This window comes from Homarus americanus, unplaced genomic scaffold, assembly GCF_018991925.1.
Source record: "Homarus americanus isolate GMGI-L3 unplaced genomic scaffold, GMGI_Hamer_2.0 scaffold58800, whole genome shotgun sequence".
NCBI lineage: Eukaryota > Metazoa > Arthropoda > Malacostraca > Decapoda > Nephropidae > Homarus > Homarus americanus.
Window position 1 is genome coordinate 2,279 of NW_024719686.1, and position 17,885 is coordinate 20,163.

A 17,885-nucleotide genomic window follows, 5' to 3' on the forward strand; every position below is an offset into this window, starting at 1 on the left:
TCGTTTAGTTCTTAATTTTCCTAATATCTTGGCATCATCCACGAATATTTGTATGACGGAGTGTACAAGTGACATGTTTCTTGCGAAACAAACAAACAACAACGGGCCAGTACACTCCCTGGTGTGGCCCGCTTGTCGCGGGTACACAACGAATTTATGCTATTAATCACCACACACTTCTTGGCTCATGAAGAAAGTCTCGGATTTATTCTAGGATACTTCTGACCTGTATTTTCCAATTTAAACTTAGCATTTCATGGGTATTTTTTGGAAAGTCTTGGCAAATCCAAATCTCTATTGTTGATATTGCCACCATGTTCAAGGTTCTGATTCCAAACATCAGCACCTTGCAATTGCAAAAGCAGGACTGTCCCAGCATAAACCCGTGCTGGTATTCCTTACAAGAAGTGTTTGTAGTAGAGGTTTCATCATGGTATCTCGTATAATGCTATGTCTAGTATTCTTTACACACTGGTGGTCAAGCTCACCAGTTTTGAATTATTTATTGATAATAATCTCCTATTTGAATATGGGACTCACATATTTATTTTCAAGTCACTGGAACCTTTCGCTCATTTATGCATTTGCAGAACAGTATTTTAAGAGCTCCAAGAACTTGATGCACAATTTTCTTAACACCACGTTGACACGTCAGGCAAGGTTCTTATGGACCTTAGCTTGAACAATTATGTTCCTAATACCCTCCTCTGAGAATATAATATTTGTTGACTACACTGTGTCTGTTTTTCTCATTTGCAGGAAGATTGTTTGCATCCTCTCTTGTGAAAAATAATGCTTAATACTGTGTGATGATATCATTATATCATTATACAGCCTCATTGACAATTTTTGGAGTATAACACTTGAATGTGTTGCTGTCCCTTTATTCTGTGGCAGCTTGTAAGTGAGTGTGAGGTCGGACAAAGACGCCATTAAGGCAGGATTTTACATGCTGCCCTAAAAAATTAGAGGCTGATATAATGATACATGAGTGACTACACTATAATTTTAAATATAGTTAACCCAGATCTTAAGATTTGCATTAAATGGGAGACATCCTGTTTGTTTTTATAATATCATGTACAGTCACAATCCAAAGTTTCGACACCCTCCTGGCTGTGTTCGCCAGTGCCAGGGAGGAAAAGGCTGGGGATCGACCACTACTATGATGAGGTTCACATTCCACCACCACAACGCTCTGAGACCTGCGAACAGGAAGGAAACTTATTACGAACTTTGACATGGCATCAACTTGCATAACAAATGCATTATAACATTGTGCCATACATAACAATAACATGTTAAGATTGGAGCATGATAACTTTTGCCGGTCCCAAACCTGTCGCTCACTAGATGCGAGTCCTCGTATTACACATGAATCATCATGGCAGCATATTTCACAGGGTGGCACGAATTTCGTCAAGAGGGGGGAGGTCAGTCGACAAGGTGAGGCAATGCCCACCCCTAACTGCTATTGTTATGTGTGCCAATAGAATTAAATTTTTATGCAAGTGCATGTCATGTCAAAATTCGTATAAAATTCTTTCCATGTCGTGTGCAGTGAGTCTTGATGTTGTGATGGTAATGTCTGCGTCCGATCACCCAGCCTTTTCAACCCTGGCCTTGGCAACACCAAGCCAGGGGGGTGTCGAAACTTTGATTATGACTGTACATCTAAATTTTGGCACAGTCTCTCTCCCCGAACAAGTCTCCATCCTGAAAACACCTATGCACATCCATCCTAGTTCATCACTTCCATCCTGGGCCATCCAATCCATCTCATTCTCATTGAAAGCTAAGTCCTTACAAGATAATTTAGGCCTACAGATGCTTAGGTAGGACAAAATATTTGTGAAGCCAAGAGTTAAACATTCCCTTTCAAGGGCAAAATTAATCTTCCCCAATTCTACCTTTGTTTAAGAGTCTCTATGCTTCCTAACTCTCACCTTTCTCAATGTACATACATATACTGACTGAAGTTTATGTGTTGTAACGTTAGCCACTGGCGAATTCTTCTCGCGGATAGTAGTGTCTTAATCATATTTAGTTCACTGGTCATATAAACTACTGTTGATATTATTATTTAACTTTTTTAAGATTCATTACCAATGAAGGTGAATCATAGTAAATTTGCTCTTTATAGACAAGACTTGGGCCTTCCACTTGTGATAGAAGGACCAGTACTCAGGTTCATTCTGCAGAGCTGGATCCACTTCACCAATCATCTAGCGTGAACAGGTGTGGGAGGCACTGCAGAGGATAATTTTATCTCCATAGACCAACACAACAGCTTCAGCCACTTCATTAGAGACAAACTGCCATCTTTCATAGTGTAAGTATGTGGGTTATTGTTCCATCATTATTTAAATACAATATGACCTCAGAAATCTGATTCTATAAGGACTACCAAAGATGGATTGAAAGACCATTCTGTAAAGGTAGTGTTGGAAACAAAAAGTCAAATCAAGTTTATTTGTACAGAAGTTACAAGTAGTAGGACACTTGAAGAGTAGCACTAGAGTCATAGTGAGGCAGTGGTGGAGTCATAGGACACCAGTGAGGCAGTGCTAGAGTCATAGTGTGAGGCAGTGCTAGGATTATAGGACACCAGAGGCAGTGGTATAGGACACCAGTGAGGCAGTGGTGGAACTGTATGTGAAGGAATCATAGGTACACCTAGTGAGGCAGTGGTGGGATTACAGACACCTAGTGAGGCAGTGGTGGATATAGTGAGGCATTGCAGAGTCATAGGACACCTAGTGAGGCAGTGGTGGAGCCGGAGGGGTGGAGGAGGCAGTAAGTGGAGTCATAGGGACACCTAGGTGGGAGTCGAGGCACCTTGGTGAGGTGGGAGTGGCGCAGAGTCATAGGACACCTAGTGAGGCAGTGGTGGAGCTTAGCAGGCAGGTGAGGACACCTAGTGAGTGGTGAGTCATAGGACACCAGTGGAGGTGAGTCATAGGACACCTAGTGAGGCAGTGGTGGTTTGACACCCCATGAGTGGTGGTGGAGTCAGAGACACCTAGTGAGGCAGTGGTACAGAGAACTTAGTGGGGCAGTGTGAGCCTGGGATACCTAGTGGCAGTGTGGGGTCAGGACACCTAGTGAGGCAGTGGTGGAGTCATAGGACACCTAGTGAGGCAGTGGTGGGGTCATAGGACACCTAGTGAGGCAGTGGTGGAGCTATAGGACACCTAGTGAGGCAGTGGTGGGGTCCAGGGACCTAGTGAGGCAGTGGTGGGGTCATAGGACACCTAGTGAGGCAGTGGTGGGGTCATAGGACACCTAGTGAGGCAGTGGTGGGGTCATAGGACACCTAGTGAGGCAGTGGTGGGGTCATAGGGACACCTAGTGAGGCAGTGGGGGCTGGGGACACCTAGTGAGGCAGTGGTGGGGTCATAGGACACCTAGTGAGGCAGGGTGTGGGGTCATAGGACACCTAGTGAGGCAGTGGTGGGGTCAGGACACCTAGTGAGGCAGTGGTGGGGTCAGGACACCTAGTGAGGCAGTGGTGGGTCATAGGACACCTAGTGAGGCAGTGGGGGTCATAGGACACCTAGTGAGGCAGTGGTGGAGTCATAGGGACTCTTGGAGTTTGAATGCCTTACAGTTGGTTTATTTTGTTTTGAATTTATTGTACTGTTCAGAGTTAGTCGAGTAAAAATCCGAGTACCCGGAGGAAAATCTGTGGTGTTTGGCAGGTTCACTCTACGTAAAATCCATCTCATGTGTGTACGGGCCAAGCAAGATCTGAACCCCGGCACAGTATTGAGAGTTATGCATGTTACCGGTGTGTTTGTACTAGCCTTTACTGAGGGTGGCTGCCTGGGCACTGCTTTCCTAATGGTCCAACAGGCCTTCCGTGAATACCTCTTGTCACGGGATATAATCTATGGTTAATAATGTAATTTAGTGAAAGAAATACCGAACTTTTAAAACACCAAAAAGTAAGATTACGCAAAAATGTTAACCATAAATTCCAATCGTGAACAAATTATGAATAATATATGTAATATAGTTACTAGGCCCGAAATCATTTATGAAGGGTAATTAAGCAGATAGTAATTTTCTTATAATTATACTTAAAATTAATATTGTAAGTGCTTAAAACACAGCTATCACTCGTATGTTTGTTGATTTTCTATATGTTTGCTGTACTTATTGCTTTAATGATTTTAAGGATATTAAAAGAAACGACAACTTTATTATAATTTTCTCTATTTTTTAGGATTTTTTATTTACTCTATTCTACAATTTAAAATTCCTTGTAGGTGGGAAGGGCATGGAGGAGTGGAAATTACGGGTAAAAGCGCGGCGAACACTGATGTTACGGCATTAAAATTACGCCTCTTGGTGCATTAACGTCATAATCATTTTCTCACCGTAGTCAGTCCGGCTTCACCTAATTCCCTCCCGCCGTCTTTGTTCCTTCCTTTCCAACTGTATAAATTGTGTTCCATTACTCCGGATCCTTTTAATAAAATAATTGCGGATCTTATTAAGTTTAGAATTACGTATCAAGGTTCTTTTGCTTACTTTCGTTGGGTTAGGGGTTAGTTTGTTGGGTTTCCATCTACCATCAAAAGTAAATCTGCGATTTGGTTAAAAAATTTGTAAACACTAATGGTATAATATTAAACATATATAGAGCACGATAATCAGGAACCTACCTCATAGGTTGGGTTTGTTAGGTCAGGTTCTACTAGGTTCTAGTTGGTTCAATGCATTGTCGTTTCCATTTCTGTTTAATATCATGCTGATAGTGTGTACCAAAAATTTAAACCAAATCGCACATTTCCTTCTGGTGATCGCTGTTTTGTAAACCGTACCATCAATATTTATAAACAAGTAAACACACCAAAAGGTTACATAAATTCACTGATAAATCACAGTAAAACAGAAAATTAATAAGAGCACACTGATGGTCTCAATCGAATTATTGCAAGTAACGTTTGGTAAGATCACTGGCCAAGGAAATAAATGTCGTGTCTAGTATAAGTATTGATTGGAAAGTTCGCAGGTAGGACACAATTACTACACTAAGTTTGTGTCTAAGGCTATCACGTCCCTAGACTTAAGAGAATAATACACATAAGTGTGGCTTAGTGTAAGTTAGCTGGCCGTGATGAGACAGCAGAAAGCTCTGGTTGACACGTTGAAGAGGGATTTCGAAATATGTCGCTCCGCAGCTGAAAGGCATTATATCAATTCGTATTGGGGCGTGATTGTTGTTACGTAATTTTTCAATTCTAAAATGTGATTGGTTACTGCAGTGGTATCAGCTGGTGTTCTGGAAACATATCGAAGCGCGGGGAAGACAAATAGTCCATGGATCAATTTGGCTTGTTTCTTGAGACTCGGGAAAGAATGGGCGGTGTTTGATCCGTGGTTACTTCAGTTATTGGGTTGACATCCCATCTCTGAAACCTTTTTCCTCTCAGTTCTTGGAAATTCTCTATCTTAACAATTTGTCAATCACGTATCATGTCCAAACCAACACATCTCCATGGACACACTCTAGACCTAGTTTTGTCTCTTGCATTAGATGTTGCAGTTGACCTGATCGATCCAACAGGCTCTGATCATGCTTTGGTTACTTTTGGTTCTATTGTCCCAAGACCCCCCCCCCCCTTCTTACAGTAAAACAATTACTTTCGGGAAATAAAGAGACATTGACCAGACCATAATTGAGGAAGTCGATCATTCTTTGAACTGTTTTGTCCTCTGATGAGATGGTTTAAATTACATAATGATATCTTCCAGTCCATTTCAGACCGTTATTGTCCAAAGGTCACGAAGGAAATTAAAGCACGAGATGACTCTTCATGGTATGACTCATCTTTAAGTTCTCTTCGTGAGGATCATTGAAGTGCTGAACGAGAGTGGTGTAGGAGGCGAACAGACCACACTAGATCAGAGTATATGACTGTGCACAGGGCTGTTGTTTGTTCAGTGTGGGTAGGCAAGTTGAATACAACATAAGTAAAGTACAGTTGCCTCTTGTGACAGTGATCAGAAAAATTCGTATGCGGTTATGAATGGGCTGTTTGGCCAGAGGTCTGGAACTACTATGCCTTCTTCCACTTCAGATGCTCAGCTTGCCTCAGATTTTTCCTTGACTTTTTTTATGGCAATGATATCACATACAAAATTACCTTGAAGGTGTTTTTATTTCGGAATTTTCAGTTGAATTTCAGCCGAGTTATGCCATAACCTCACTCTTTCAGCCGAGTTATGCCATAACCTCACTCTTTCAGCCGAGTTATGCCATAACCTCACTCTTTCAGCTTAGTTACGCCATAATACTCTTTCAGCGAGTTACGCCATAACCTCACTTTTCACCGCTTTGTCCTGTTGAGATGAACAACTCTCTGCGCTAAATCACCGACTCAAAAGACTTTATGTCGCGTAGATCCTATAAATGTGTCTAGGTACCACTCTGCTTACGAACATGCTGCAGACTTTCTTTGTAAGTCACAAATAAATGATTTACAGGGGGCAATTTTGTGCTACCTGAGAAACAGGATTTATTGCGTCTACTTTTAAGAAACCTGATCATGATACTGAAAATATGTCAAATTATCGTTTGGTCTTTAATCTCTCATTCTTATCAAAGATCACAGAGAGTCCTATGCTGAATCACTTACTTCCTCTGTTAAAGAGAGATGGAGTAAGCCCTCTGGTTCAGTCAGCCTATAGGAAGCATCATTCAACTGAAATTGCCTTATGTAAAATTCATAACAAGAAATCCTCCTTCGGGTTTTGCTGGATCTCTCTGCAGCTTTTGACCTAGTAGATCATCATCTGTTACTTCAGGATCTTTGGTCGTTTGGTGTCTGTGAGAATGCACTCTCACTGCTTGAGTCTTATTTGTCAGACCAATCTCAATGTGTGATGGTTGGTAGAACCATTTCAGACCCGTCCTTTGCAGTTTGGAGTCCACAGGATCACTTCTGTTTACAGTCTATACCAGTAGTCTTGCATCTCTGCTGGATACTCATGGTGTTGCCTACCATTTCTATGCTGATGATCAACAGCTTTGTGTAAAAATGATAAATGTTGAGGAGATAATGAAACCCTTGATGCCCGATATTAAGATTTGGATGACTAGGAAAAAAAACTTCAACTGAATGACGGCAAAACGTAAATTATTGTCATCCAAGGAATTAGGAGGGAGACGACACAGATGATTCTGGCTCTTTAAACTTTGGGGAAGTACAACTCAGTCCTGTCGAATCTATTTGTAATCTTGGGTGAACTTTGACTCAAAACTGAATAATAAGAACATATAAATTCAGTAATTAAGAGTTGCAACTTTCATATTGGAAATCTATATGTTGTTGAACAGTTTTGGATAGATAGTGTCTTGTGACACTATTACATTCACTTATTTTGTCTCGGGTTGACTATTGTAACTCTTTATGGTCTGTCTACAGTACCTAAGTATTTACTGAAGAAAGTTAAACAGGGTTGTCAGGCTTAGTTTTGCTCTCCCACCGAGGACTTCCACTACCCCATTATTGATTTAATTACAGTGGCTTCTAGTTAAAGCTGGGATGGTCAAACTCTGTCTAATGACTTTTAAGACACTAATGTTTGGTGAGCCCAAGTATTTGACCAACCTACTGACTATACATTCTGAAGTTATTTTGTGTAGTATGTGATGATCCTTCATGCCCTGAGGAGCCTGCCCGATCCTTTTCCTATACAGTACCCAGATTGTATAATTGGTTCCCTCATCCATGAAGCAGCTGACTTAGTTTAGAAACGACTTAAGACCTTTTTTAAGTTTATAATCCTTGACAGCTACAGTGATGGAGAATTACAGGGTTTAGGAAGAATCTAAACTTAGGGTTATGAATGATATGGTCAAACTGTCACTTTTTGTGATAAAGAAATACTGTACTACAATAAAATGTAGCACTGTACAGCATTTATATTTATTCTCAATTTTGACTTGGTAGTGTATCGGGCGCTAGTGAATTCCTTAGAAAAACTGACGCTTTTGAGAAACAAATGACCAGCTATCATTATTATATTATTATTATTATTATTATTATTATTATTATTATTATTATTATTATTATTATATTATTATTATTAGAAATAATTTTGACGTAGATAAGACTTTAATGATGGAAAACAGGAACTAATAACTTTGCCTTATTATTTTTATTGATTGATTTATTTTTACGGGATTAGCCCACGGGCACAGGTCACTGACCCACATCGGGGCCTGGGGGCGAAAATGTAATAATAAAAATAATAATAGAATGATGATAATGATGATAAAGAACCATAAAGAAATAAAAAAATAAAAAAGATCAATATTGAAACAATGTATGTATGTTGTGTTGCCATAGTAAGAAACACTTGAGACCCTGCAATTGTGTGTAGAAATAGGAAAAGTCAGATCAACAACCTGGGACTTGGTCATAATTTTCATGATGCCACATGGCAGCAGGGTCTACCATTACATGTAGACAACACATTTTGCTTCCAATATCTTCCCAGGCGGTAGTACCTCCCTGTTTAGTAGCTGCCTACTACCTGCTACCTATGATGATGACCATCATATAATTTCTTGAGGGTGATATATACTAAATGAAACACACCCAGAAAACATTGCTGATGCAGTAGTTCTTCCATTCTAAAAATATGTTATTGGAAAAGTTACTTATGAAACTTTTAATCATCAAGTCAAATTTAGTTTAAGGCCAGTACAGTATAGCCTTCCCAAATGATAGGAATCAGTTCTTATTTTAATTTTCACAGAACTATATTTATTTATATTAACTTTTGAAAGTTAAAATAATGAATGAGATATTAAGGAAAATAAAATCACTGATGTACATAATCAATCAACTGTTTTAACCTCAAGTGTATACACATTTCAGTTGAAGGTGTGGTGGTACAAGCTGGCTTGGCCTGATCCAGATTCAAGTGTACAGTTCCTTCAAATAATGTTGGAAAACATGTATTCCTCTGTATATATTATGTTGGTGCTCTGTGTGAGAGAGCAGATGATATGCTTGAGGAAACATCAAGGGTTATCTCATTTGCCAAAAGGTAAGATGTGAAATAATTTACGGAATATTATTATTACTTTATTCACTTTTATTTCAACAAAAAGTTAACCTCAATAAAATAAAATTAATTCTTTGGTAGTTTTTAACATACAATTAACTGTTTCATTCTTAGGTTTGTGTCGGAGCCCAGAATGTTGAACACATTCAAAAGGAAATGGAACGACTACTTGAAATCATTGGCTTTGACTCACAAGTTCATAAAATCTGCCAAGCTGGTGGCTCAAGCCTTGTTAGCCAAATACGAGCCAGTGTGGATACATTGTTTCTTAGCAAAGCAGATGACATGAAAGTCAAAGCCAAGAGCTTAGGGATACAATCATTTATAAGGTATGAAAAACATGCTATAAAAGGTGAGTGAAAAATATGATAATGTGTTACATCATGGGTGTTCAACATACAAACACGGATGGAGTGGTTAGAGGGCTGTGGCAAAGAGTAATGGGGGCAGGGAGAAGTTACAAATGGATAGTATGCTTCACTTGTTCTTTCTCTGAATTATACATTCCATCTACCAGTCTTTCTCTGCCCATTCTCGGTGTGCTTAATATCAAATGTGTTTAATATCAAATTAATATTAAGTACTGTATAATTTACTGATTTTCTTTTTTTATAAGAGGTTAGTTTTGCGGTGCATTGATAAAATTCTCAAATATTTTTGTTTATTGTAGATTACATTGATTTTTGCAAAGTGTTGTTATTTATGCTTTGATTATGCTTTTTAATTCTGACAATTGTCATACAAAAACATCATTATTTAATTCAACAGATGAAATCAACTATTGAAAAGTGTCTTGACGAAGCGTGTAGTGTGGAAGCTCCTCACAGCTGTTGAAGGAGGTGCTCGACCCTCCTAACATTCTTCACAATGGACTCGAAGATAACAAATTTCAAGATTACCTCTGGAGATTCTGGAAATTGATTTTGAAGATTTTTGTACCAAAGTAGCTAATAATTCTAAGGTGTGTAAAACATTCTCTTACTGAACATATTACTTAATGAAATATTTTAATCAGCCAAAACCTTTCCATTCTTTATACAGTCGGGTTTACAGAGGTGAAAAATGGAACTTCTAATATTGTTAGAGAGCATATTATAGAACACTGTATAAAATATTACAAGAAATCCTGTAGTCAACATCTTCACACCTCAGTCTGGAGGTTTGGGCCATAATGATGTTACTCTTTGTTTTCGAAGGCGTATTATGAAACCCTGATAAAATATTACAAAAAACATTCAACTTCTTTACACCCTCAATCTGGAGGTTTGGATCACCATAAGGCTAAAAATGAAGGTACTGTATTTACCAATATCTCGCATACTTTCACCTTTTGCCAAGTTAGAAAATTAAAAAGATGTGGCATATTTTTATATTAAAATACTGAACACTTTATATATTAACCTTTACAATACAGTCCCCAATTTTTTTCTAGAATACACTTCCTTCTTAATCACCTTGAGATTATGAAGATGAATACAGATGCCCTCATTTCCCATTTCTACCACGAACGATGCAATGAACAACATGAAGAGTTACTCCCCAAGAAAGGTCTGCTTGTCATTAGAGTAAGAATATAAATATATTTGTTTTAATTATTCTTTGTTTAATATCAAATCATATGAGTTACTGTACAGCATTTTGTGCTCTACTCTCATAAATCCTCATAAGAGGCAGCCACGAACTGGTGCCTGCACTTCGAGGAATAAGATTTATCTTTTCTTTTATCTTTTCTTTAAACTTTATAATTTTCTAAGTGTACTTTAGTTTTCTGTTACGTTTCTTTCTGTTATCGACATTTTTTATATTTTATTTAAATTCCTTTAATTACTTTTACTTCTTAGTTTCTTATGCTGTACAGATTCTCTTAGATACTATGTTCTGATCTTCGGCTTTCCTGGGAACCTCATGTTCACACAACCTTCAAGATTCGTGGTAGGCCTCACCACCCAGGTCTTATATCAGAATATAACAAAGCTAGCCTGTGAAATGCTTTGAGTATCATGGCGATGGCTAGGTTTGTGGGTTCAGTTGCATTTAATGGTACCAAGAAAGAGGAGAAACAAAAGTAATACTACAGTGATAATGATAATCCAACATTCATTAAAGATTATATATTAAAATGAAGTTAGTTTTATGACTACTTTCAATAATGCCAAAGACAAGGACCAGTCATTAATGGCTGACTTTATACTGAAGACACTTTTATTTTACTTTTATTATCTTCTTTGCCTGTGACTCGGCTCGTTAGCCGCTTGGGCAGTCGATCGCGTCTGTCATGCCTTTTGGCAAGTACTAGCTAGGCGTGCATTGGCTCCTGGATATGTTCGCTCCAGTATTGGTCAAGTCTTGTCTTGAAAGAGCTCACACTCGGTGCCGTCACAACACTTTATGGCAGATCGTTCCAGGAGTTCACAACTCCTCTCCAAACAGTTTGCCCTCACATTTTTCTGGCATTGTGGCTTCTAATCTCGAGGTGTGACCCTTATGGGGTGGGCATCTGCAGCTCTAGTTATGGACACTCGGCTGAGTAGTGTCTCAGTTAAGTCACCTTGGCCTTTCCATTTGTAGTTAAGCTAGACAGTTGCAGGCGCTCCAATCTCTGGATAACTGCATATCTCGGGGACCAGGCGGGGAAGCACCTGTCCATTCTTTTAGATAAAATATTCAGTATAATTTTAGGAAAAAATGGTGTGTCTAACTTTATTAGAACTGAATTTATAGATTCTGGTATTAACATTTCTTACATTTTCATAAAATAATTGAGTCCCCGTCCTCATATTATGTCGGCATATTTTGTTTAAAATCTTTTATTGAAATGGTATTGTGAAGCATTTATTCAGGATCATTATGGTATCAAATTCTCTCTTCACTGTTAGAACAGATATTCTTCGCTATAGTTAGGAGGTGGCGGTGAGGGTGGGACAGAGCGACTCTTGCTCCCTCAATTGACTGCTTTCTTGAAGGGTCAGTCCTCTCCCTCCCTCTCACTCATTTATCTAACGCAATTAGAGCAGATGTTGTGAATAAAGTTTATTCAGTACACCCATTGGATGGCCGCAAATAGTGCTATAGTTTTCGTCTTTATTTAAGACATCTTCAGGTCGAGACCACTAACCACCCCCACCTCCACCTAACATTGATCAGGTCAGGTCAGTAACAGAGACCACCAATGTGACCACACCTCCATCACAACATTATCTTACATATTTTCATAAAATAATGAGTCCCCATCATCATTATGGTGTTTTGTGACTGTGAAGTGAGCAGTGTAACTTTGAAAATGTCTGGCAAGCGTTTTGCTCACCATCTTTAAGGCCATGAAGAGGCTACACCTCCAGTCCCCACTCTTCAGATTCCCCAAAGTCTGTGTGGGACTCAGGTTGATGTCTCCTCCACCTTAGAGCCCCTCCAAGAGGGACATGTAATGACAACTAGACTTGTTCTTAATGATGTGGTGAGTGTTGTTTAACTGTGTAGTAGTGCTGGTAGTACGTTATTCTATGATTTTTCTTCAGTGGTACATGTGGGTGTCTGATTAGCAGAACGTATCCTATTGAACCCCATATTATAATGAAACTGATTTACGATATTTTGACCTGCGATTGGGTTTTAGGGACCCAACCCCATCGCAAATATTGGTTTACCTATATATATCATAAAATCTATACTGTTTTGTGAAATAAATAGTCAAGCAGCTTTAGATTAATGCAATACTCACAAGGTTTTCTGTTAATTCATTGTTATAGTCATCTGAATATGTTGTTTCTTACCCAATGCTTTTATAAATATGCGGCTTTGCTAGTGAGATTGTATAAATATGCGGCTTTGCTAGTGAGATTGTTCTAAACCACTTGATCCTTGGATGGTATATCACAAACACTTTCTCGCTTCACATCTGAGTAATGAAGAATTCTATTATTTGTCTCATCTTCAGTCATTGCATTTATTACAGACATTCTTCAGGATTCAGACCATTTGGCTGTGAGGTCATCATGGCACGGGATGTGGTGTTGAATGATCAAAATCCTGGTAATTACCTCTGGAATATTTTGTTAAAGTGCAGCTCCACCCAAAAGTATGCTTCCCCAAATCTATAAAGTCAAGCACAAGAGTCATAAGAAGATCCAGCCACCTATGATGAAGAATTTGAATGTAAGTTTCAGTTACATTACCACAGTCATGCATTTGATTACATTATAATTTAAACAGGATGCAAAGAAAAAATAATAATATGGAAATGGTGAGCAGAGAACAGATTAGGGTCTTCCCAGATGGTATGTGTTATGATTGTAATAATTCAGCAACATAGTCAACCAGAAGTTTCACCAGCGTATACAAGGCAAAGTTTGCTCAAGATAATAGTATTTAATTAGATAGTCATCAATTTAGTATGGTAGAGGGTAGGTTAAAACGAACAGTGACAGTTTCTATTATACGCAAAAACAACTATTTTTAACAAAGAACCAGCAGGAGTACCAAGAAACCACATTAGTACAATAATGATTGACTTTAGTTATTATAAATTCCACTTGTGCTGGCGATGGTCATATGAATAACAAGTATATAAATGTTTGTAAAGTTTGTTTGTCTCGTCACTGGGGAAGGAGTAAACGTTTCCCAGTTAAGTTAGAGGAGCTGATATGAGCTGATATGTACTGTAGGTATGACACATGGAGGACTCGTGAGTAGACCCAGCTAAAACTTGTAGCTTAGTATAGATGACCAGACAGCCGAATATGTTGGTGGTTTTAAAGTGGAGGCGAGGTGGAAGAGAGTGAAAAGTTGGTGACCAGTGGGAGAAGTGAAGTGTGGGGGTAGACATAGGTGTCTTGGCAACACAGCATACCTGATTGTTAAAGAACGTAAAAATGGAGGAAACTGCAGCTGGCATATTGGCAACTAGGCACCTGTTTACCCAATCCCTATCGCTCATATATCTGTCCAACCTATGTTTGAAGCTATCCAGCGTATTCGAGTTAATGATGATGTTTGGTAACTTGATCCACTCATCCAATACTCTATTTCCAAACCAATGTTTACTTATCTCACGTTTAAATCTAAACAAAGGTGATATTATAAAGGTACTGAAACTATCAACAGGAGTGAACTCGTTGTGAGGTATTAATGTATTATACTGTTATGTTCATATTGTATTGTGTTATTACATTCTGAAATGTATGGAGAATCATTTTTATTATTTTGTTTGTCAATTGTTGAACTGCCCCCGTGGTTGTTAGGACCCGTGGTCCGCATTTTTTTATTGGGCACTCCCCTACATTCTTGTGTAAGGTGAAGCGCAGAAGCGTTTACAGTGCCCAACGAAATGCTCAGTTCATGCTTGCCTTTATGTCTCATGAGTTAAGGGCGTAGAAGCCTGAAGAGTCAATGGTTTATGTCATCAAGTTATTGGAAGTCCAACAACCCCCTGAATACGAATTCGCAACTTTCGACTTACAACAGGTACCTACTTCTGCTAGGTGAACAGGGACTAATGGGGGCTAGGAAGTATGTCAAACAGCTTCCACCGGCCTGGGAATCGAACCCGTGACATCTTGCTTGCGAGGCAAGAGCGGTACCGCTTTACCACCGGCCCCCTCGTGGTCCATATTGTCAGCCGAGGGTGTGGTGGCGCCAGTTGCCTGTCAGCCAGTGCAGTTGTACCCTGACCGGCATCGAGGATCATTTGTAACCTTGTCTATAAATCCAACTAGAACTCCCCGTTTACTTGATCTTGACTTCGTAACAATAGTTTTAAATTAGACAAATTTAGATTTAGGCGCGAAATAGGTAAACGTTGGTTTGGAAATTTAGTATTGGATGAATGGAACAAGTTGCCAAACATCATCACTAACTCTAGTACGCTGGATAGCTTCAAACATAGGTTGGATGGATATATGAGCAATAGGGGTTGGGTGTAAATGGGATTGTCAGTATGGGCAATGGGCCCTGCAGTTCCTCCATTCTTATGTTCGTATTAAATTTGTCCAATTAAAACCATTGCTACGAGTTTGCTTCTGGTTGGATTGTTTGATGTAACCTCACCTTTGTTTAAGCTCTGTCTTCCATTTATATACCTCGATCACATCATCCTCACTCTTCATCTCTCGAGGAGTGCAAATTAAGATACTAAAATCTGTCTCTATACTCAAGGCTCCTAATGCCGGATTAATCTTGAAATTCTCCTCTGGGTACTTTCTAGGGATTCTATATCCATTCTGTAGTACTGTTGACCAGAGCTGAACCGCATAATCCAAGTAAGGTCTCACGCGCACAAAATATAGTTTAGGATAACCTCGCTCGTCTTGTAACTTACACTCCTTTATATGAATCCAAGTACACTGTACTTTGTTAGCCTTGTATCGAACAAATACACATTCTTGTCTGGTTTAAGATTCCTACTTAACATTACTCCTAAATTTTCTCACAGTTGGATTTCCTTATATCATCGATGTCTGGTTTCCTATTTACATCTCCTAAACTATGTTTTATTTGTCCTCATCAAATTTCATCTGCCATTTTTCAGACCACAGCAAATTTTTTTAAATTCCTGTAGTTTTGCGGAGTCCCGTCAGATTTAATTATACGTCCTATTTTAGTGTCATCAGCAATTTACTTATGTTGCTGTCTACGGCTATATCTATGTCATTTAAATCGAAGCAGACAAGCGCCAACGCCGGAAGAACGTTGCCACTGCCCTTCCGCAGATGGAGGATCCACATGTGCAACGAATTTGAACGACGCTCTGGGACCCGTATCGGTCTCTTTAGTCACCAAACTCACTAACGTAGGTGACATTCCTAATAACTCATATCATTGTATTATAGCTGGATGATCGTCATACTCGATTCCGAGTGACAGCAAAAGTATCTATGTCATTTATATATAAATGAATAGTAATGGTCCATATTGAGCATTGGGAACCTAAACAAGTGACGTTACCCCAATCGGATTTAGTGATTAATGCTTATTCACTGTTTCTTTCTGCAAACACGCTCCAATCCATTCGAAAACAGTTGAAAAGAATGTTAATAGATTTGTTAGACATGAACGCCTGCTTGTGAAGCCATGTTGGGGAATCATTGATCCACTTGTGCTTCTGAGGCGATTTCCAAAGAGTTTGAACGATTGCTTCCGGCACTTTGCCTACAATTGATGTTAAACTGATTGAACGGTAGTTAGAGGATAATGATTCATCTTCCTTACTAAGTCGCCAGGTCCTGATGAGATATTTCCAGAATATTAAAGGAATGTAAGGAAGAACTTTGTATGCCCTTAACAAACTTGTTTAACATGTCATTAAAACGGATGTATTAACAGAATCCTAGAGGATAGCGAATGTGATGCTGATTTTCAAGAAGGAGATCGATCATCCTGCAACTACCATCCAATTAGTTCAACATCAATTATAGAAAATTACTGGAAGCAATAATTTCAAACAATTCGAAATCACCTGAGAAACAGAAATTGATTAATGATTCCAGCATGGCTTCACAAGGGCGCTCATGTCTGGCAAATCTATTATCATTCTTTTCAACTGTTAATCAATCAGTGGATGACGGACATGATTATGATGTTTTACCTCGACTTCAGAGCCTGACAGGCTCTACCATACGAAAGACTAATACGTAGAGTGGAGGCTCATGGATTAGAGGATATTCTAAACTGGATTAAGGCGTGGTTTACAGGATAGCAAACAGAGAGTCAGCATTAATTCACTAAATCTTATTGGGGTAACGTCACTAGTGGAGTACCCCAAGGCTGCATTTTGACCTTTATTATTTATTATATACATAAACGACATAGATATAGGCGAAGACAGCAACGTAGTAAATTTGTTGACAACACTAAAATAGGGCAAGTAATTAAAACTGACTACAGGAAGAACTAAACAAATTTTCGCGTGGCCTAATAACGGCAGATGAAAATTAGTGACAAATGTAATGTACTTAGTCTAGAGATGTAAACAGAGAAACCAGATATCAGATGAACATCGTTAATGTAGAGAACCATCTGTGAGAAAGATTTAAGGTAATGATAAGTAGGAATCTAAACCAGGACAGACTGTGTATTGCTCGAAACAAGGCTAACAAAGTACTGGTTTATACAGAGGAATGTTAGTTACCAGACTAGGAAGTTATCTAAAACTATATCTTGCGTTTATGAGACCTCACTTGGATTATGCAGTAAGAACGAATTCTAGCAATGGTTTTAAATTAGACAAATTTAGATTTAGGCACGAGATAGAGGAACAAGCTACCAAACATCATCATTAACTCGAATATGCTGGTTAGCTTTAAATATAGGTTGGATGGGTATATGAGCGATAGGGTCAGTGTGTCAGGACTTCCAGTGGGACCAAAAGGCCTGCTGCATTTTCCTCTAGTCTCACGTTCTGATGTTCTTATATTCTTCATTCTGTGACTTGTACTTTTTTAATTTTGTTGGTGTTGATACCTGGAGTGCCTTGGTGCGTATGTTAACAGGGGGCTAGTGCTTTGATTTTTTAATCTTTGTATGCCTGTGAGTGCTTTTTATGCTATTGCTGTCTTCATGATGTGGTGCTCTGGTGGGCGAATGTTATCCTAGTACCGCTCTTGGAGTGCAGACTTTTGTATCATCGCATATGGGCGCTTGCAGTGGATGACGTCACATGTTTTTCCTAATAGATGATTTAATCTCCTGCCACGACGATCACGCGGCAGGCAGAGGAGGGGAAGAGTTCTGAACTGCGGTTGGAATTTTCTCGACTGAATAGCCCTGGGGACTGGAAGATTCCAGGTACTAATGGAATTTCACCT

At 39.1% G+C, this 17,885-nt stretch overlaps 1 long non-coding RNA gene across 1 annotated transcript; it reads left to right on the forward strand.

Annotated features, from left to right (window-relative positions):
• The first annotated feature begins 2,315 nt into the window (after positions 1-2,315).
• Positions 2,316-9,376, forward strand: LOC121860262. Its single transcript, XR_006087848.1, has 3 exons — positions 2,316-2,332; positions 8,898-9,069; positions 9,202-9,376. It is a non-coding gene; the product is annotated as an uncharacterized LOC121860262 (long non-coding RNA).
• Positions 9,377-17,885: the final 8,509 nt, after the last annotated feature.